The sequence below is a fragment of the Manis pentadactyla genome, chromosome 12, assembly GCF_030020395.1.
Source record: "Manis pentadactyla isolate mManPen7 chromosome 12, mManPen7.hap1, whole genome shotgun sequence".
In the NCBI taxonomy this organism is placed as follows: Eukaryota; Metazoa; Chordata; class Mammalia; order Pholidota; family Manidae; genus Manis; species Manis pentadactyla.
Window position 1 is genome coordinate 39,696,099 of NC_080030.1, and position 21,905 is coordinate 39,718,003.

A 21,905-nucleotide genomic window follows, 5' to 3' on the forward strand; every position below is an offset into this window, starting at 1 on the left:
AGGTGAAAGGCTCCAGGGCTGCTCGCCCAGCAGCCACCCCGCTTTGTCTGGGCTAAAGGTCACATGCCCAAAGCCGGTGAACACAGCATGGCTGTCAAGCTCTCAGCACCAGTGCACAGAGCTGCTATTGAGAGCCCCCTGTGTCAGCTGCTCATGGACACACAAAGGCTAGGATTCAAAGCTGTAGAATGGCTGTGGGGCTGGAAGCTTATACCCCAGCAGCAGGTTACAACCTGAGCTCAGCCTACTGCTTTTGAAGTTAAATAACTTAATTTTTTATTTCATGTTATATTCCAAAAAATTTAGCCCTGGACCCTGTCCTCCACGAGGCGCTGTCCACTCAAGGCCTGCAACTTTGGGCTTACGTAAGTACTCAATAAATACCTGTTGAACTGAACGGAAGCAACATCACATGTGAGAAGGTTGACTTGGGCACAGACAAAACGCGGGAATCATTTCCAAATGGGTCTGGCTGAAAGACTTACATATAAACCCAGGGAGAAATGTTTTGATAATGCACATGGTACCATCTAGAGGAAAGTAAAGCGGAGATGATAGTGGTGGGTGATGGAATGCATTGTTATGTATGGGTAATGCACACCAGCTGCTCAGCATCTTTACTCAACCCCGGCGGATGGAAAAGAGCCTTAACCCATAGGGAGAAGAATTCAGCCAGTATTTTTGAGGAACCTATTGACAGGAAGGGTAATCTCTGAGGGAAACTATGGAATTGTCCCTAAGAGTTCGGCAAATTGAACAGATACTCACCTTTTGTGCTTTAGCTGTGATTTTTGTCTGGAAGCAAAAGGATAAGTAGTTCATATTTCGGTACCCCTGGCTCCTTTACTAAGGGAATTTTATGGTATTAAAGTTAAAAATTGTGCGTGTGTGTTGCTAGAAATGGGGCTGAAAATATTGAAATGACAGATTCCCTGTGAACTATTTTAAAAAGTGAAGAAACAGGTAAAAGCTCCCAGTGTCTTTAAATAGAAAAAAAATACATATTAGGTATTCTGCAATAACACCTATTAGGAATACTAATGTGTGATAATACAAATTAGGTATCTTAACCTGGAATACTATGTATTAGGTATGTTAATGTAAATGAGATCCTTAGCTGACCAAGAAAGCATTTAAGTGAAGTCACTGTGGAATAAATAAATATATAATGTGGTGGCTAAGACTGTGTGTACTTAGCAAATACTGTATGCATGCATGTTGCTTTATAGTAATTTTTTATTTACTGGATAATTAGAATATTAGAATTTTTAACGATGGACCACAATCTCATGAACCTAAAAAAAGAATCCCTTTCATTTTCTGCACTCTTCTCCAATCCCCATTCATGTGATTGGACTAGGTAGCTTTTTAAGCTAAAATCACAAATAAGAAGTTTAATTGTTAAAAATTGTGATCAATCACCGCCCCAGACATATCCAGCCACATGGAGGAATTTCACAAATAAGTCATCACAATCCAAACAGCCACTGTGACCCAATGAATCCCACAGCAAAACGTCTTTTAGGAGGAAATTCAAGATTTACCTTTTCTTCATCTGCCCTGTGCCTGGGCTTGACCTGCTGTGCTGATTCCCACAGTCTCCACTTCCACACAGGGCAGAGTTTACGGCAGAGGAAACTAGAACCTCCGGCACTGCTTTGTCTCCGGCCTGAGCTGGCTGCCCAGATGCAGCAACTAAAGGGGAACAAGAGCAACTCCCGGGGGGCCAGATGGTGCTGTGAAGAGGGCTGGGGCTGACTGGTGACAGCGAGCAGAAGCGTGGGGCCACTGCACAAAAACAGATTTATAGCTGGACAAGGCAGTTGGGGAAGCTCAAGTTCTACCACCGTGAGATACCAGCTAGGCTTCTCACATAATTCCAGAGAGATTTTTATACTGAAATAGGAGCCTCATCACTGCCCAAGGCAAATATTTCAGAGTGTGATAAGGGCTAAGAAAACGATAATAGGACTAACCATCATCAACCATAACAATATCTACTTGGTTCCCTTTATTTGGGGGTAGGAGATTGGGGGTGTGTGTGGGGGCTTCATTCATTAAGGAGACAACTCACAGAATCCTTGTCTGGTTTGTGTCAGAGAAATTGGGTTTAAGACCTGTTTGCATCTCTTAAATAGCATTAGTCTTTGGACAAATTGCTTATGCTTCCTGAATCTCCTTTTCCCCAATTCCAGCTTGAAGATAAAAATATCTGCCCTACCTACCTCACAGATCGAGAATTGAGTGTGAAAATACATGTGAAATTAACCAAAAAGCTGTGAAATGAAACATAAATACAACACAAATATACAAATCACTATTAATTTTTAGTTATAAATCCAATATTGCATAATATGATATATCTTATTAAAACAATCTGTTCACATATTTTATTAACTGATTATTAGATCAATTATTGTGTTTACATATATAAATTTGGAATCACCCAAGCTCTGTTAGCACTTTTCTGATTTTGATCAATTTCTCAAATCATAACAGTACATAAAACTACCTAATTTGTCACAGGTCTGGCAAATGTCAGCAAAAAACAATGACACAAAAAACGTGTACTGACTAGACTTTCACGTTAGAAAATGTAAGAAAAAAACCTACATGGCTCATTGAACAACTGGTATTACATTAAAGCAGTCATTTCAACCACACTGACTTTGGCCCCCAGAGAGATTTGGCAATATTTGGAATTAATTTCAGCTGTCATACTGGGGGTCCTACTACTGGCATCTAGCAAGTTGAGTGCAGGGATGCTTCCAAACATACCGAATGCACAGGACACCACCCCCTCAACCCAACAAATAATTAGTTGGCCTGATAATGTCAGTAGCATGAAGCCGGAGACACAATGCCTTAAAAGTTTTATTGCCTGTCTCATTAAAAATGCTAACTATAAGAACAAATATGCCTAAAAATCTAAAATAAAAGCATTCAATTCTAAGAATCAAACTTACTCATGAACTCTATAAATATTGCCCGGACCTGCTTCTCTCATCTTAAGTCAGTGAACTACACTCATGTGGATTGAATGCCAAGACTTCAAAGACCTTATTTCTTAAGAAGACTTGAGCCCAATGTGTATAAGGAAGCAGGTGTAAGGAACATCTGGTCTCCATAGGAATAGTGTTAGAAAGAACAGTTCTTACAAATAAAGTGGGCAGAAAGCGAGCTGCTACAAATGGCCTCAGCAACTCAGCATCCTTTGTGAAGCCCCATTCATTCTACTGCAATTCAGTAGGACTTCTGCCGAACGCATATTAACAGATGAACGGATAAACCAATCTGCCGGAAGGAATGCCCAAGGAGCAGGATCTCAGTGGACCGGCATGGCTGATATTCAACAGGGGAGAAGTAATAAATCCCACAGGGACAACAGCCCAGCTTTTTGCACAATTCATCACCTTAGTAAGCCAATTTATCACAAGGACGATCTCAGCACTCACACCTGTTCTATAAAAACTTCTAACATCTGCAGCATCACTTTACAAGTGTTTTGTCAAACTCTCAGTCATGACCTATTGCTGGGTCATGAAATTCATTTAATGAATTGATATCAGTATTTTGAAGAACAGAGCAGAGCATATAATAAAACAGAACACAAAATAGAGGAGTGCCTCCCAGGAAGAGTAAAACAGCTTTATGAAGCTGAATTCTTGTGTGCGCTTACACATATGCCTGCACACTGGGTTGTGAAGTAAAATTTTATCTTCTTGATTAATGATCCAGAAAAAAGTTTGAACAGCAAGGACATGAAAATACAAGTGGCAGTTTCTTCAGAATGGCTCACCCCCTCTAATACCACTCAAGGACAATCAAAATCCAGAGTCTCAAAACATTTGCAAACTCATTGCCCAAGGCAAACACATCAGCTGGAGATGGGAAGAGTGAGATAAGAGGACTATCCCCCAACAATGTGAAATTCTGGCACCCCAAGTTCAGCCCATGGTGCTCAGACTTTTGCATTCAACAACTGCAGAGAGACTTTCACTGGATAAAGTTAAAAATGACCCCAAAAAGAATTTAACTGGAAGGACTGAGCTGTAAAAGATGAGCGGGATTCTGGTAGATAAAGAGAGGGGAGAATGGTATTCAAGGACTGGAAAACGGCATGCCCTAAGACACCGGCAGTCACAGCACTTGCTGAATCCAGAAATGACTGAATCGGTAAGTGAACTAAATGGTGAAACACTCCAGCTTGTTCAGGGTGAGGGGAAGGCAGGGCGAGGCAGTGGAGGCTGGGGGAGACTTGGACAGGTACTGCCTCCCCACCCCAACATCCCAGAAGCTCCACAGTGTGAACCATCTTCAAGGGACACTTTGGGATACTGTCTGGGGAAGGAGTCCATAGTGGTCAGCAGCTCAAAGATCAGCGTGGGAGGCAGCTGGCAGAGGACTAAAACGTTCTTGGTGCCAGGAGAAACCCAAGGAACTGACTTGAAATGAAGAGTTCCATTCACGGACTCACCAGGAAGTTCTGGAGACCCTCCCGTGCATCCACCTCTGGTCTGGCAATGGGAGAGGGACTAAAGGGATGCATGACCTGCTCCCTTCCCCCCAGAGGCTTGCAAGCTGGTGCAGGGAAGGGGTGATGATAAACACGACCCATTTGTAGAATCAGTGAGTGAGCTAAGGACAGCTTTAACAGCACCAAGTTTATGAAAGCGATGGGGAGACCAACAATCCCACAAATATTACTGGTATGTTGTTGGAATGTCAGAAAGTTGAGAGGCCTGGCTACATCTGAGCCATAGCAGAAGCTGCAAATATTTCAGGGTTGTTGTTTTTTTAAAAATCACCTTTTCAAGCAAAATTATAGAACTGATGTAGTTTAAAATAATCCTGGTAAAGATCAGTTTTCTTATTTTTCTTTTAAAAGTTATCAAAATGCCTTTCATACATTTCCACCCACATTTTTGCCATCATGGATTTTTTTTTTTTTAAATAAATCAAATGTTCGGTCCCACTCTGCCTTTTCTCCCAAGAATAGTTCAAGTCTCATCCAATATTTGGCCAACATTTTGGTCTCCACAGACCTTGTGCTGTACTTTGGTTGACGGTCAAGGATTCACAAGATTAGAAACAGTTAGCATGACTTTTAAATAGCCTCCCTTTTTTTACTTTCATGAACAGGGTCATTCCACAAAAGGCCAAGTGCAGGCATGGGCACTTCCAAAGCTTCATCCCCAAGCCAAAACAGAAGCCCAGGCCCTGGAAGGCCAGGCTTGTGACCGCATGGCTTCCCACAGACTCAGAGACCTGCATGTAAGGCACACACTTCAGCAAATCAGAAGCGGGCATGGTACCTCTGAACCTCAACTGCATTCTATGATGAAAATATACCATGATAATGGTACCAAGTTATTCTTGGCAAAATATTCCTTCATTATATACTGTTCCATTTCAGTTAAAAAATGAACACGTTTAAGCCACACATTTTTCCCCCTCATTTAAGTAGGTACTTTTCTCACCCTTTTAAATACATAACTTATTCTACTTCAACTTGGCTTTTACCCAACTGGAGAGTTCATTCCTTTTTGTCTTATGTAAGTTGTTCTTGGGCCTGCAGGTAAAACTAAACCAATCACAGCTGAATTTTTTCCTAAATCATGATGATTTACAACAAATCTGATAAGATTTTAGCTAGTAACTTCATAGAAACCTCCAGGGAAAAAAAGTGAATAGTATCAGTAGGTATAAATTCCATAATTTACAGGAATCTAAAATTTTTTGATACCCAAAGGAGGTGGACATACAGAGGAAGGGAAAGGGTTTAGTATGCCCTGAGCGGCTGTGTGCCAGGGCTACCCTATAGCTTACATAATCACCCTGTTTTATAGTCTCCAGGGATTAAATAATTTGACCAAGATCACTAAGGTGCAAAGGTAGGAATCCAACATGGATTTTTAAAATCATTTACATCAAAACTGTAATCCACAGCCGGGGATGGGGACATGAGAAATGAAATGAAAAACTGAACTTTTTAAGTTAATGAAGGAGTTTGAGGGTTAAAATGTAGTTATTCTAAGGGGTTAACATCCAAAATATATAAAGACCTTACACACGTCAACACCCAAAAAGCAAATAACCCAATTAACAAATGGGCAGAGGACATGAAGAGACAGTTCTCCAAAGAAGAAATTCAAATGGCCAACAGACACATGAAAAGATGCTCCACATCACTAATCATCAGGGAAATGCAAATTAAAACCACAATGAAATATCACCTCACACCAGTAAGGATGGCCAGCATCGAAAAGACTAAGAATAACAAATGCTGGTGAGGATGCAGAGAAAGGGGAACCCTCCTACACTGCTGGTGGGAATGTAAGCTAGTTCAACCATTGTGGGAAGCAATATGGAGGTTCCTCAAACAACTAAAAATAGAAATACCATTTGACCCTGGAATCCCACTCCTTGGAATTTACCCAAAGAATACAACTTCTCAGATTCAGAAAGACATATGCTCCCCTATGTTTATTGCAGCACTTTTTACAATAGCCAAGATATGGAAGCAACCTAAGTGTCCATCAGTAGAAGAATGGATAAAGAAGAGGTGGTACATATACACAATGGAATACTATTCAGCCATAAGAAAGAAACAAATCCTACCATTTGCAACAACATGGATGGAGCTAGAGGTTATTACGCTTAGTGAAATAAGCCAGGCAGAGAAAGACAAATGCCAAATGATTTCCCTCATTTGTGGAGTATAACAATGAAGCAAAACTGAAGGAATAAAATGGCAGCAGACTCAGATACTCCAAGAAGGAACTAGTGGTCACCAAAGGGGAGGGGTGTGGGAGGGCGGGTGGGGAGGGAGGGAGAAGGGGACTGAGGCATATTATGTTTAGTACACATGGTGTGGGGGATCACGGGGAGAACAGTGTAGCACAGAGAAGGCACACAGTGGATCTGTGGCATCTTACTACACTGATGGACAGTGACTGCACTGGGGTATGGGTGGGGACTTGATAATGTGGGTAAATGTAGTAACCACATTGTTTTTTTCATGTGAAACCTTCATAAGAGTGTATATCAATCATACCTTAATAAAAAGGTATATCATTCATACCTTAATAAAAAAAGTTTTTTAATGTAGTTATTCTATTCTGCTACTTTACAAACAATATTGCACAAAGGAAAATTTTGTTTCCTTGATAGTTTAAGCCTCACAGTCATTATCCTAAACATTAACTATAAATTAGAATATGCGTCCCAAAGCCTTTGGGGATGGAACACTGGAATCAAAAACAAGCATGTGAGGGCACGAGGTGTGGTGGGGTGGGGAGGAAGGCAGAGGGATATGCAAGGGCACATCTTCCTGAAACTTCAATTTCATCTGAGGCTAAGTAATTTAGAGATCGCTTCCCTAAAATAGTAGCATATATCATGAATTAAAATATGAAATTTACACTTTTAACATAAGATAGAAGAGTCCTATAATATTTCACCTGTATATTGGTTGCTTCCGCTACATCACCTGGCATCCACCTGGATGCACTGTCACTTATTAATGCAATGTTTACTGAGTAACTACTCTGTGCTTGATACTGTCCCAAGCCTTGGGGATACAGCAAGAAATAGACCAAAAAAAAAAATTCCTGCTGTCGTGGAGTTTAAATAAATAAATAATGTATTAGACGGTGATAAGTACTTTAGCCAAAAAAGAAACAAAGGGAAACCAGCAATGTGGGGAAGGCGGTGCTATGGCTTTAGGAAGAAGAGGAAGGCCTCACTGAAGAGTGACACTTAAACAAAGGCTTGCAGGAGGGGGACCTTGTGGATTCTGGGGAAAGAGCATTTGGAGCAGGACAGAAAGTGCAAATGCCCAGAGAGGGGAAACATGCAGGCCAGCATGGCTGGAAGAGAAGGGGTCAGAGAGGGGACGATGAACCAGAGAGTGCAGCCTGAAGGGACATTTTGAGGACGCTGGCTTTCACTTGGAGATAGAGAGGCATGATTAGAGGGTTGTGCCTGGAGAAAGCTCACAGCAAGGCATATTTCAAAAGGACCACTATGGTGACCGTTGGCAGCCAAGTGGAAGCCGAGGGGTGGGGCGTTGGTGGGGAGAGGTCCCTGCTACAGTGTCGAGGTGACTCAGGTGAGAGATGAGGTGGGTGGGGCTCGGCAGGAGCGTTAGGTAATGGTCTGAGTCTGGACACAGCTGAAGGGAGGGCCAAGAGGGTTCCCAAGCGGATGGGAGTGAGTGGCGACAGTCAAGGAAGATGCCACCAGTTCTGTTCTGAAAAAATGGGGGAGGCAGAAGGCAGAGACGGGAAGGCTTAGGGGAAAGACAAGGGGGTGGTTTTTGCATATGCTAGGTTTGAGATGTCTGGTGGACATTAAAGTGGCAATACTGAGTTGCTAGGTGGATGTAGGAGTCTGGAGTTCAGGGGAGAAATGGGCTTGAGGTACAAATTTGCTACTCATCCATATGAAGATGGTATTTTTTTTCTTTTTCTTTTAAATTGAAATATAGTTGATACACAATATTACATTGGTTTCAGGTATACAACAGAATGATTCAACAATTATATACATTACTAAATGTCACCTCCAGTAAGCATAGTTATCATCTGTCATCATACAAAGGTATTACAATATTATTGACTATATTCCCGCTGCTGTACTTTCATCCCCAGGACTATTTTATACTTGGAAATATACCTCTTTACCTCCTTCACCTATTTTGCCCATCTCCCCACCCCCTCCCTATGATGACCACCAGTTTATTCCTTGTGTTTGAGTCTACTGTTTGTTCATTTGTTTTGTTTTTTAGATTCTACATATAAGTGAAATCATATAGTATTTGCCTTTCTCTATTTCACTTAGCATAATGCATTCTATGTTGTCACAAATGGCAAGATCTCCTTCCTTTTTATGGCTGAGTAATATTCCATCATATGTATGGACCACATCTTCATCCAGTCATCAGTGAATACTTAGGTGATATTTAAAACATAAACTGGGTGAGCCCTCCAAGGAAATAAGTAAGCAAAGGGAAGAGAAGGGCCCTCTAGCATGAAGAGGTCAAGGCAATAAGAGGAAACACATAGAAAATGGAAGCAGCAGTCAGCAAATCAAATTTAAAGGAAACCAAGAGACTGTGTGACCCTTAAAGCCAATCAAAAAAGTTCTTCCAGGGAAGAGACTGTCCACAAGTGTCAAATACTTCTGACAATTCAAATCACAAGGACTAAGAATGGGAATAAACCTTGCAACATGCAGAGTATCGTGAACTTGATCAGAGCAGAGTAAGCGTGAAGAAGGCTGGGCTGGAGAGCATTTGAGAATGAGGTCAATGAAACTTTAGATGGTGAACAGGCACAACCTACTCAAGGAATTTTACTATAAAGGGGAACAGAGGAATCAGACAGTAGCTAGGAGGGTAGAGGAATCCATAAAAGGGTGGTGGTGGCTGTGTGCATATCTTCAAGAGAAATCTCAGTGTGCAAATGGAAATGAGTGGAGAGAAAATCTGACGTGGGGAGAGAAAGCACCTGCTAAAATGTTGTCCTTGAAATCCAATGGGGAAAGATTTTCATGCACAAGGACAAATAGCTCTACAGCAACTGTCCTTTACTGTTAGAGAAACTTCAGAAAGAACATTTGAGAATAACTAACAATAGGAAGACACAGAGGGGTGTGAAGACAAATGGGCATTAACTCCTATGAGGAACTCTGGTAAACTGCTTATCACTGTGTCTTCTTATAATTTCCTTGTTTTTCTCTGTAACCACATGTGTGTGGGGGCAGGGGAGGGAAGGTAAGTAAAGGTTTTTGCTAGGTTCCAGTTATTTCCAGCGGGTTGTTTTGGATTTAATTTGCCTGGCTGTTTTGATTGCTTTGTGATCATCCTATCAATTCTCAATGGAAGGCCATATACGTATGTATTGTATGCATGTGTCTTTCATGAATTTATATACACTTTTCATGAAGTTCTCTACCCCCTAGAACCTCTAAAACTCAGGGGTTTTCTTGGTTTATGACTATATGTGATGCTTCCTTTCATTTGTCACTCCACCCTTCAGGAGTGGCTACTGACAACTTGAAAACAAGTCTGTTTTCATTCTTTCCACTCATAGTTTCTTTTAACTGACTTTAATCATATGGATTTTTAGCTTTTGCCTTTCCTAGCCCTAACTCAGCATCTCTTAAGCCCTTCTTCACATCTCCATTTTAGAAATTCTACTCTAACAATTCTGAAACGATAGAGATGTGAAGTGGTCAAGCACAAAAACAGGATAAGGATTGCTTTTGCTTTCCAGCCTAGTCCTAAAGATAGCCAGGATGTTTAAGCCTTTATTTAAGTCATAGGCACACCCTGGATCAACTTCTTCCTGACACTATCTGTAGCACCTACTACATCCCTTTCCTAGAGTGAAATGATAAGGTGGTCTATTACTTTAATATGTAAAGTTTATTTTTCCACAAGTGCCTTCCATCACCTTGGCATTTAAGCTAACGCCCATCTACTGTTTTTCTGTTCCCCTTCACAGCCACTCTCTTGTAAGGCACAGAACTAACAAAACCTAAAATAGTCTTCTATTAAAATGGGATTGTGAAAAAAAATCTAAGGCTGAGACAGAACAGATTGGCAGATGAAATCTAATCAGGGCTCTTATCTCCATAGGTTAGAATACAAATATGCACCTAAAATTCTCTCAGGTAATAGTCAATGGCAACGATGGCCAGCTTTGAGCTTAACACAAGTCTTTGTCTTGTCCCTGACTAGAACTTCAAATGTCTGGTTTGGTAAGTAGGAGGTAAGTAAATTAAGGTGGGGGAGAGGGAGGTGTCCAAGGGGAAACGGATGTGTGTGTGTATATGCATACGTGTACACACATATGTATACATACATGCCTTCATCTATCAATTTACAAAGATATATCAGGAGACCAAAGTATTTCGAATAAAAGAAACAGGCAGTACAAGGAAAGGACTAACTAACAGGATACCTGGTATCTCATCCCAGCTCGACACCTAACCAGCTCACTGACTTCAATGAGCCATGTCATCTCTGTAGGTTTTCATTTAGAAAAAATTGCAAAAGGTCCCTCTTCTGCTCTATGGTAATGGGGGCTATAAAGGGCTGCCAATCCAGCATATCATATATTCCCAGGACATGACATCAAAGCCTTCAAACATTTGTAAGCCCATTTCACATGGGACTGAGGAAAAAAAGACCCCCCCAACCCACCATTATTAGAATTTCCAACTGTTATAAACACAATGTCTAGCACTTTTGTGTGTCAACGGTCAGAATTCAGATTTATTTACTGCTGTTATTACTACCTCTGTCTTAATATTGTTGCTATTTCTTTCAATTCGATACTCCCCTTATTTTTTTCAGTCCTTTTAGTCAAGCCATTTTTACCTTGCTCTTTATCTAAGGTACACTTAATTTTGAATGAAAAACACTTATCACTTAAAAATAAAAATTGTCCAAAAAGACCTTGTTCTGAATGTTCCATAAAAAAGGGGAAAAAAATGTTTTATCTCACAGTTTAGGGGGCTCACTAACCTGCTTTATTATCTCCATGCAAGTGAATCTTACAAAGTGGGCCAAACCTGCAGGCACACATAGAAAACTGTCCTGTCCAATACTTGAGGGGCACAGGCTGTCCTTGTAGGAGTTCCTCTATGTTCTTCCCACATCCATTCAATACCTAGGGCAGGAGAAGTTTGTAGAGTCCCTACACTAACTTCCAATCTCTGAAAAAGGGAATATGTCTCTTCTCAAACACAATCTTAGACCACCAGGACAGAATCATCTGTTTCACTTAGTGGTTAAGTGAGGGACCACTTTGGAAGGATAATCTCTTGGCAAGGAGCCCAAGCTTATCTTGCACCCCCAGGCATCCCAGAACAGGCCTGGTCTGAGGAGAGGGCTTTGCAAGCCCCTCCCTCTGAACTAAAATATTGAAAGAAAGGTGTTATCTATTTGCATTCACAACACTATTTACAGTTATGTGGTATGAACTGGAGTCATACGGTTCTTCAACAGGCTTCGGTTTCTGTCTATGAGCTCTGGTAAAAATCAAAGTAGCTGACAAGTGTTAATCTGACTCAAGAGAAAGGCAGTGCTTAGCCTGTCCCTGCTCTGTCAGAGCAGCGCTTTCCAGATTCGAAGGAAAAGTAATAAACTAAACATCCCCAATGTTTCTATTAATTCTAACTGGGACAGCACCCACCACTCCTCCATTCCTAAAAGACATTTCTGTAAAGGAAGTGAAGGAACTGAGCATGCCTGTTACAGCCACGGGGCCAGCATACTGAAAAGGAAGACACACTGCCCACCCAAAAGTATCTCACAACTTTAACACACTTTAAAACTTCAGAATCCTTTAAAGTGACAGAAGGCTCCATGAAATGCTTAAACATGTTGGAAAAACTCTAGCAGCTGTTTAGCAGTACTCTTATTTTCCAGAAATTCTATAAATAATCTTCCAAGTTACAATGAATTCAATAAAGCTTCCTATTTCTATCTCTCCACCTACTAATTTGCTGAGAATTACATGCTTGGTCAAATTAACGTAAAGCTGAAGAAGTGCTATGCAAAACCAGGCTTCTTCAATCCCTGCTGATAAACTCAGTGTTCTGTCAAATGCCTGATGAATGAGCAGCTTCTGAGGGATTATGACATGAATCGATCATTCTATTTAGACAAGGTACCCTCCACAGACAGATTACAGGGGATTCCATTTCTTTTGCAGAAAGTTCAAGACAAGTTATGGACAAACATTAATCAAGAGTGAACATCAAATTACAAGTTTTAAAAAAAACTCTTAAACCAAGTAGCTCACTCTGCTCAAAACTAAGGCCTGATGAAGTTATATAATAACCAGGAAAACACAAAATACAGTGTTGCCACATTTTAATTTCCCTTTGTGCCCTCAAAGAATTAACCAGTAAAGGTAACGTGATAGTTATTAATACTAAAACATGGTCAGACTAAGAACTAGTGCTTTCCTGAGATACCAGGAAAAATGAATCTATATACCACATACCATCAGCTTTTGGAAAATTAGTAAAATGGAATACCTTTTATACATCAATAAATCTTTTACACTACAATTTTATACAGTAAATCATGTAGACACCCAAATGTAAAGGCAATATTTCCTATGCACAGCAATGTGTGCAGCCTAAGTACAAAATAATGTAAAACAAAGAAAAGTCAGCACACCATGAAATACTGCCAAAAGGAATATTTCAAGAAACATATCTTACATACAAAATTAAGTCTCAGTTCCAGAAGGGGGAAAATAAACATGTATAACCTTACCTTTGCCAAAACTTTAGATGTAGCCAGTTTTTCTAAGGCTATTTTAATTAGCAGACAGAGTTTCACAAAGTCAGGGTCTATATCCACATCCCCAAGCTCCGTCTCCTTTCTGCCCATCGTAAGGCAGGAAACGGTGTCTAACACTTCAAATGCTCAGCCGTTAAGAGCTAAAAACAGATCCTGTGCAATGCTGGATATATTTTTGTCTGCTAGCTACACACCCTCATCATGTTCAATTTTTTCCATTGGTGGAAGACTATGATGCAGACTTAACCAGAAAGTGGTTTTCCATGGGCTGCCTGAAGCGATTAGCCAGGACAGCCTGCCATCATGCCTCAGAGCCGCCAGGCTCACCCATGACTGCGCGGCTGTTGGACCGGCATTCCAGAATTACCACCAGAGTTCCAGAGGAACACCGCTCCAAAGTTTACTGAAAAAAAGGTTTACTCACTTGAAGGGAGCGTCGGCTGCTTTTTGAAGGCTTTGAGCAGCAAGAATACACACCTACCATCCTTGTGTTTAGAGAGGTAGTAAACATTCTCTCTCCAAAACCACAGCTGGAATGTCACAGTCATAAAAACCCTGCCTCAAGAGCAACCCTTCAAAATAATTTTGTGATTTGCAAAATATCGGGTGTACACTTACTGTCTGTTCCCTGCCGGAGTTATTTCATTTTTAAGTTAGCTGAGCTACAGTGCCTTACACCGGAAGTGCTTACCCCAACAGGTCACTATTTTACCAAAAAATATGCCTTAAGTTGCCTTAAAGAAAAGTGATAGACCAGAGGTTCAAGTGTTTTTACGTTTCCCTGTCTCTTTTAATGAAAGACTTTCAATTTATATGCAAACTATAAAGCAACAATTTCTCATCATTTTATTACAATTATTAGGAAGGGGGTGCTGAATGGGAGAACAAGTTCATATCTATGTTGTGTTTAAATTTTTTAAGTTATATTCTATAGAAGAAAACAGTTTTCAGGAAAGCAGAAGTTGTCAAGTTATCCTGGACAAACGTGCCAATAGCTTTTTATGGTAATAGTTTTCATTATTTTAGAAATGTGAATGGATCTATATATACAACCAACAAGATTCTAATTTAATATGAAAGGCCAGGTACTAGTATAGACATGTTTTTAACTCCTTATCTTGCATGAAAAATGAAACATTACATATACATACATACATCTATACACGTGCACACACATGTGTGTACAGAATTTTTTGCCATATGGTTTCCACAGTTAATACACACTTAAAGGTACACTTTTTAACCTTAATTGGCAAATAATAAGAGCAATAACATAAACTCATCAGTCCCATAATCATGAAAGCTAATCTAACCTCTACAAAAATTTAGTGACCACAGAACCAAGGAACTTTTAGTGCCAGTGGAGTAGACCTGAAAAATTCCCTATTCCAATCGCTTGACTACACATATTTAAAAAAAACAGAGGCCTTCAGTGACTTGCTCAAGGTCACAGAGCCAGTGAGCAGCAGGGCAGCAGAGCCGGGACATGCCACCCAAGTAACCACAAGACCCAGGACTGAAGTCAGAAGGTTGCCATGGAAGCCAAATCGCGTAACAGAAAACATGGGAATTCCCAAAATGTTAATTTGACCTGTGTGTGTGTTAAAATATACCCTGGGTAGGAGAGGGGCGGAAGATGGCGGCGTGAGTAGAGCAGCGGAAATCTCCTCCCAAAACAACATATATCTATGAAAATATAACAAAGACAACCCTTCCTAGAATAAAGACCAGAGGACACAGGACAATATCCAGACCACATCCACACCTGAGAGAACCCAGCGCCTCGCGAAGGGGGTAAGATACAAGCCCCGGCCCCGCGGGAGCCGAGCGCCCCTCCCCCCAGCTCCCGGCGGGAGAAGAGCAGGCAGAGCGGGAGGGAGACGGAGCCCAGGGCTGCCGAACACCCAGCCCCAGCCATCCGGGCCAGAGTGCAGGGCCCTTGATACTAGGAAAACAGGGCAGCAAGAACAGTGAGCGGGTACTGGAGGCTGGGCGACAGAGGACATAAGAAAAGCGCGCGACCATTTTTTTTTTTTTGCTTTTTTGCTGCTTTGTTTTGGCGAGCGCTTTTTGGAAGTCTTAAAGGGACAGGGACCCCAATATTAGGGAAACAGGGCAGAAAGACCGGTGAGCAGAGGCCTGAGGCTGGCACCGGAGAATAAAGAAAAACGAACGACCACCTTTTTTTTTTAATTAAAAAATTTTTTTTTTTTAATTAAAAAAATTTTTTTTCTTGTTTTTTTTTTGTGGTCGTTGTTTTGTTTTGGCGGGTGCTTTTTGGAAGTCTTAAAGGGGCAGGGCGGGCCACTTAATCCAGAGGTAGGGAATCCGGGATCTCTGGGCACCCTAACCCCTGGGCTGCAAGGAGCAGGGAGGCCCCTTACGGAGATAAATAGCCTCCCAGCAGCTCCTGCTCCAACGCGACTCCACCATTTTGGAGTAGCTGCCTGAGCCAGGCCACGCCCACAGCAACAGCGGAGATTAACTCCATAGCAGCCGGGCAGGAAGCAGAAACCCTGTCTGCGCGCAGCTGCGCAGCACAAGCCACTAGAGGTCGCTGTTCTCCCAGGAGAGGAGGGCCACAAACCAACAAGAAAGGAAGTCCTTCCAGCCGTCACTCGTCCCAGTTCTGCAGACTATTCCTATCACCATGAAAAGGCAAAGCTACAGGCAGACAAAGATCACAGAGACAACACCAGAGAAGGAGACAGACCTAACCAGTCTTCCTGACAAAGAATTTAAAATAAGAATCATAAACATGCTGACAGAGATGCAGAGAAATACGCAAGAAAAATGGGATGAAGTCCGGAAAGAGATCACAGATGCCAGAAAGGAGATCGCAGAAATGAAACAAACTCTGGAAGGGTTTATAAGCAGAATGGATAGAATGCAAGAGGCCATTGATGGAATTGAAATCAGAGAACAGGAACGCATAGAAGCTGACATAGAGAGAGACAAAAGGATCTCCAGGAATGAAACAATATTAAGAGAACTGTGTGACCAATCTAAAAGGAGCAATATCCGTATTATAGGGGTCCCAGAAGAAGAAGAGAGAGGCAAAGAGATGGAAAGTATCTTAGAAGAAATAATTGCTGAAAACTTCCCCACACTGGGGGAGGAAGTAATCAAACAGACCACGGAAATACACAGAACCCCCAACAGAAAGGATCCAAGAAGGGCAACACCAAGACACATAATAATTAAAATGGCAAAGATCAAGGACAAGGAAAGAGTGTTAAAGGCAGCTAGAGAGAAAAAGGTCACCTATAAAGGGAAACCCATCAGGCTAACGTCAGATTTCTCAACAGAAACCCTACAGGCCAGAAGAGAATGGCATGATATATTTAATACAATGAAACAGAAGGGCCTTGAACCAAGGATACTGTATCCAGCACGACTATCATTCAAATATGACGGTGGGATTAAACAATTCCCAGACAAACAAAAGCTGAGGGAATTTGCTTCCCACAAACCACCTCTACAGAACATCTTACAGGGACTGCTCTAGATGGGAGCACTCCTAGAAAGAGCACAGCACAAAACACCCAACATATGAAGAATCGAGGAGGAGGAACAAGAAGGGAGAGAAGAAAAGAATCTCCAGACAGTGTATATAACAGCTCAATAAGCGAGCTAAGTTAGGCAGTAAGATACTAAAGAGGCTAACCTTGAACCTTTGGTAACCACGAATTTAAAGCCTGCAATGGCAATAAGTACATATCTTTCAATAGTCACCCTAAATGTTAATGGGTTGAATGCACCAATCAAAAGACACAGAGTAACAGAATGGATAAAAAAGCAAGACCCATCTATATGCTGCTTACAAGAAACTCACCTCAAACCCAAAGACATGTACAGACTAAAAGTCAAGGGATGGAAAAACATATTTCAAGCAAACAACAGTGAGAAGAAAGCAGGGGTTGCAGTACTAATATCAGACAAAATAGACTTCAAAACAAAGAAAGTAACAAGAGATAAAGAAGGACACTACATAATGATAAAGGGCTCAGTCAAACAAGAGGATATAACCATTCTAAATATATATGCACCCAACACAGGAGCACCAGCATATGTGAAACAAATACTAACAGAACTAAAGGGGGATATAGACTGCAATGCATTCATTCTAGGAGACTTCAACACACCACTCACCCCAAAGGATAGATCCACTGGGCAGAAAATAAGTAAGGACACGGAAGCACTGAACAACACAGTAGAGCAGATGGACCTAATAGACATCTATAGAACTCTACATCCAAAAGCAACAGGATATACATTCTTCTCAAGTGCACATGGAACATTCTCCAGATTAGACCACATACTAGGCCACAAAAAGAGCCTCAGAAAATTCCAAAAGATTGAAATCCTGTCAACCAACTTTTCAGACCATAAAGGCATAAAACTAGAAATAAACTGTACAAAGAAAGCAAAGAGGCTCACAAACACATGGAGGCTTAACAACACGCTCCTAAATAATCAATGGATCAATGACCAAATCAAAATGGAGATCCAGCAATATATGGAAACAAATGACAACAACAACACTAAGCCCCAACTTCTGTGGGACACAGCAAAAGCAGTCTTAAGAGGAAAGTATATAGCAATCCAAGCATATTTAAAAAAGGAAGAGCAATCCCAAATGAATGGTCTAATGTCACAATTATCGAAATTGGAAAAAGAAGAACAGATGAGGCCTAAGGTCAGCAGAAGGAGGGACATAATAAAGATCAGAGAAGAAATAAATAAAATTGAGAAGAATAAAACAATAGCAAAAATCAATGAAACCAAGAGCTGGTTCTTCGAGAAAATAAACAAAATAGATAAGCCTCTAGCCAGACTTATTAAGAAGAAAAGAGAGTCAACACAAATCAACAGTATCAGAAACGAGAAAGGAAAAATCACGACGGACCCCACGGAAATGCAAAGAATTATTAGAGAATACTATGAAAACCTATATGCTAACAAGCTGGGAAACCTAGGAGAAATGGACAACTTCCTAGAAAAATTCAACCTTCCAAGATTGACCCAGGAAGAAACAGAAAATCTAAACAGACCAATCACCAGCAACGAAATTGAAGCGGTAATCAAAAAACTACCAAAGAACAAAACCCCCGGGCCAGATGGATTTACCTCGGAATTTTATCAGACATACAGGGAAGACATAATACCCATTCTCCTTAAAGTTTTCCAAAAAATAGAGGAGGAGGGGATACTCCCAAACTCATTCTATGAAGCTAACATCACCCTAATACCAAAACCAGGCAAAGACCCCACCAAAAAAGAAAACTACAGACCAATATCCCTGATGAACGTAGATGCAAAAATACTCAACAAAATATTAGCAAACCGAATTCAAAAATACATCAAAAGGATCATACACCATGACCAAGTGGGATTCATTCCAGGGATGCAAGGATGGTACAACATTTGAAAGTCCATCAACATCATCCACCACATCAACAAAAAGAAAGACAAAAACCACATGATCATCTCCATAGATGCTGAAAAAGCATTTGACAAAGTTCAACATCCATTCATGTTAAAAACTCTCAGCAAAATGGGAATAGAGGGCAAGTACCGCAACATAATAAAGGCCATCTATGATAAACCCACAGCCAACATTATATTGAACAGCGAGAAGCTGAAAGCATTTCCTCTGAGATCGGGAACTAGACAGGGATGCCCACTCTCTCCACTGTTATTTAACATAGTACTGGAGGTCCTAGCCACGGCAATCAGACAAAATAAAGAAATACAAGGAATCCAGATTGGTAAAGAAGAAGTTAAACTGTCACTATTTGCAGATGACATGATACTGTACATAAAAAACCCTAAAGACTCCACCCCAAAACTACTACAACTGATATCGGAATACAGCAAAGTTGCAGGATACAAAATCAACACACATAAATCTGTGGCTTTCCTATATACTAACAATGAACCAACAGAGAGAGAAATCAGGAAAACAACTCCATTCACAATTGCATCAAAAAAAATAAAATACCTAGGAATAAACCTAACCAAAGAAGTGAAAGACTTATACTCTGAAAACTACAAGTCACTCTTAAGAGAAATTAAAGGGGACACTAACAGATGGAAACTCATCCCATGCTCGTGGCTAGGAAGAATTAATATCGTTAAAATGGCCATCCTGCCCAAAGCAATATACAGATTTGATGCAATCCCTATGAAACTACCAGCAACATTCTTCAATGAACTGGAACAAATAATTCAAAAATTCATATGGAAACACCAAAGACCCCGAATAGCCAAAGCAATATTGAGAAAGAAGAATAAAGTAGGGGGGATCTCACTCCCCAACTTCAAGCTCTACTATAAAGCCATAGTAATCAAGACAATTTGGTACTGGCACAAGAGCAGAGCCACAGACCAATGGAACAGACTAGAGAATCCAGACATTAACCCAGACATATATGGTCAATTAATATTTGATAAAGGAGCCATGGACATACAATGGCGAAATGACAGTCTCTTAAACAGGTGGTGCTGGCAAAACTGGACAGCTACATGTAGGAGAATGAAACTGGACCATTGTCTAACCCCATATACAAAAGTAAACTCAAAATGGATCAAAGACCTGAATGTAAGCCATGAAACCATTAAACTCTTGGAAGAAAACATAGGCGAAAACCTCTTAGACATAAACATGAGTGACCTCTTCTTGAACATATCTCCCCGGGCAAGGAAAACAACAGCAAAAATGAGTAAGTGGGACTATATTAAGCTGAAAAGCTTCTGTACAGCAAAAGACACCATCAATAGAACAAGAAGGATCCCTACAGTGTGGGAGAATATATTTGAAAATGACACATCCGATAAAGGCTTGACGTCCAGAATATATAAGGAGCTCTCACGCCTCAAAAAACAAAAACCAAATAACCCAATTAAAAAATGGGCAGAGGAACTGAAGAGACAGTTCTCCAAAAAAGAAATACAGATGGCCAACAGACACATGAAAAGATGCTCCACATCGCTAATTATCAGAGAAATGCAAATTAAAACTACAATGAGGTATCACCTCACACCAGTAAGGATGGCTGCCATCCAAAAGACAAACAACAACAAATGTTGGCGAGGCTGTGGAGAAAGGGGAACCCTCCTACACTGCTGGTGGGAATGTAAGTTAGTTCAACCATTGTGGAAAGCAGTATGGAGGTACATCAAAATGCTCAAAACAGACTTACCATTTGACCCAGGAATTCCACTCCTAGGAATTTACCCTAAGAATGCAGCAATCAAGTTTGAGAAAGACAGATGCACCCCTATGTTTATTGCAGCACTATTTACAATAGCCAAGAATTGGAAGCAACCTAAATGTCCATCAATAGATGAATGTATAAAGAAGATGTGGTACATATACACAATGGAATACTACTCAGCTATAAGAAAAGGGCAAATCCAATCATTTGCAGCAACATGGATGGAGCTGGAGGGTATTATGCTCAGTGAAACAAGCCAAGCGGAGAAAGAGAAATACCAAATGATTTCACTTATCTGTGGAATATAAGAACAAAGGAAAAACTGAAGGAACAAAACAGCAGCAGAATCACAGAATTCAAGAATGGACTAACAGGTACCAAAGGGAAAGGGACTGGGGAGGATGGGTGGGTAGGGAGGGATAAGGGGGGGAGAAGTAGGGGGGTATTAAGATTAACATGCATGGGGGGGTAGGAGAAAAGGGAGGGCTGTACAACACAGAGAAGGCAAGTAGTGATTCTACAACATTTTGCTATGCTGATGGACAGTGACTGTAAAGGGGTTTATAGGGGAGACCTGGTATAGGGGAGAGCTTAGTAAACATAATATTCGTCATGTAAGTGTAGATTAGTGATAGCAAAAAAAAAAAAAAAAAAAAAAAGGGCAGTTCCTGTGTGGTAACCTCCAACGAGTTCTACACAAGGGTATAAAGGGCATATAAAAGTGTAGGCAAAGGGTCTGTTTGTGTTTATACAGAGGATCAAAGCCTAATTGGGCTACCCCGAAAATGAACTAAGATACGATATGAAAAAGAACTTCCAACATCTGCACTCTCGGGAAGACTCATGCCAGAAGATGATCATCAAAAAACCCCAACAAAGATCCACGCACTGCTACAGCTGTAGATGCACTCATCCCACCAGTTCCTGGACCTGCCATGGGAATGAGGAAGGAGATATCTAAGCTGGCCTGTGCATACAGTAAAACAACAAAATTGGACTGGATCTATACTGTTGGAACTCAACCAAGAATTTGGAGAAGTGCAAATTGTAGCGCTCCAAAGTCTTACAACTACAAACTATTTATTGTTAAAAGAACATATGGCATGTGAACAGTCCCCAGGAATGGGTAGTTTTAATTTGTCTGATTTCTCTCAGACTGTTCAAGTTCATTTGGACAATATCCACCATATCATAGATAAGTTTTCACAAATGCCTAAGGTGCCTAACTGGTTTTCTTGGTTTCACTGCAGATGGCTGGTAATTACAGATATGCTTTGGTTATGTAACTATACTCCTATTATGTTAATGTGTGGGTGCAATTTAAGTAATAGCTTAAAACCTATACATGCTGAAGTTAC

The 21,905-nt window shown here is 40.8% G+C and overlaps 1 protein-coding gene across 3 annotated transcripts in view; it reads right to left on the reverse strand.

The window, feature by feature from the left end:
* Positions 1 to 21,905, reverse strand: part of TIAM2 (TIAM Rac1 associated GEF 2) — a 217,273-nt gene that overhangs the window by 108,933 nt on the left and 86,435 nt on the right. The window lies entirely within an intron of this gene.